Genomic DNA, 1,142 nt, shown 5'->3' with positions numbered 1-1,142 from the left:
GTCGTAATTCTTCATTGATGTACGCGCACAAGTTATGCTAGCGCTGCAAACAGAACGCATTTCCCTTTCTGTGCGTGTGCACAGGTGTGTGCGTCTGCATAGGTCAAAATTTTCGCAGGGTGTGCGTCCGCTCAAGGGTGTGCGCTCGCACATATCAGAAATCATGAAATTCTGCAACCTTGGAGAATTTCAGATTTTTAACACCAACTTTGAATGATCATAACTTCCTCTACAAAATTTCAATTTTTACAAACTTTATATCGATTTAAAGGGTTTTCAAAGATCTTTAATTCTAAAAAAATTTTAATCAATTTCTAAAATCGAGGCAAAAGTTATGATCAGACAAAGTTCACCAAAAACCAACTTTTACCAAAAGTCTCAAAACCTCAACTTACTAACATTTCCAACCAAAACCAAACCAAAACCACTTCAAACTCCAATTCCCATCATAATCTACCCTTTACAACATATTATACCATTCTCGACCATCAAACCTCTCTAACTCAATCTTTTTACCATAACCCAACCATAACTCATAATTCAAAAATTTAAACCTCAACTTCACCCATCTCACACAATTAATATCATAACTCATCAACACCATTTTGAACCATCAAATTCCTTATTCCTCAACATTCAAGATATCATAAACAATCATAATTCTCTTCATTCAACAATGGTATTTCCATGAATCATCAACAACATCAACTACTACAACTCTTTATATTAATCTCATAAAACTCACATCTTCCAAACAATAGTCATCGAAATCAACATTCATGTTACCCATATCAATATACATACTCACCCACATCACTCAACATCATAATTCATCATTATCACCAATACTTCTCAACAATCATATCAACAACCATCATCCACAACACCAATCATCAATACTCATTAACACCAACAATCCCCAATAATCATCATCAACCACACTAATCCAATACAATCAACAATTAACATCAATTCACATTTAAATATTCATACACCAATAACATTCAATCCTATCTTAGGGTCAACTAGCCTAAGTTTCTAGAAACATTACATATTACATAAAGAAAACCGAAACCATACCTTGGCCGATTTCCAAACGCTCCAAACACCAAAACGAAACCACCAAACTTGATCCAAAGCCT

Source organism: Arachis ipaensis, chromosome B10, assembly GCF_000816755.2.
Source record: "Arachis ipaensis cultivar K30076 chromosome B10, Araip1.1, whole genome shotgun sequence".
In the NCBI taxonomy this organism is placed as follows: Eukaryota; Viridiplantae; Streptophyta; class Magnoliopsida; order Fabales; family Fabaceae; genus Arachis; species Arachis ipaensis.
The sequence above is the reverse complement of the archived record's forward strand: the minus strand, read 5'-3'. Positions refer to the sequence as shown.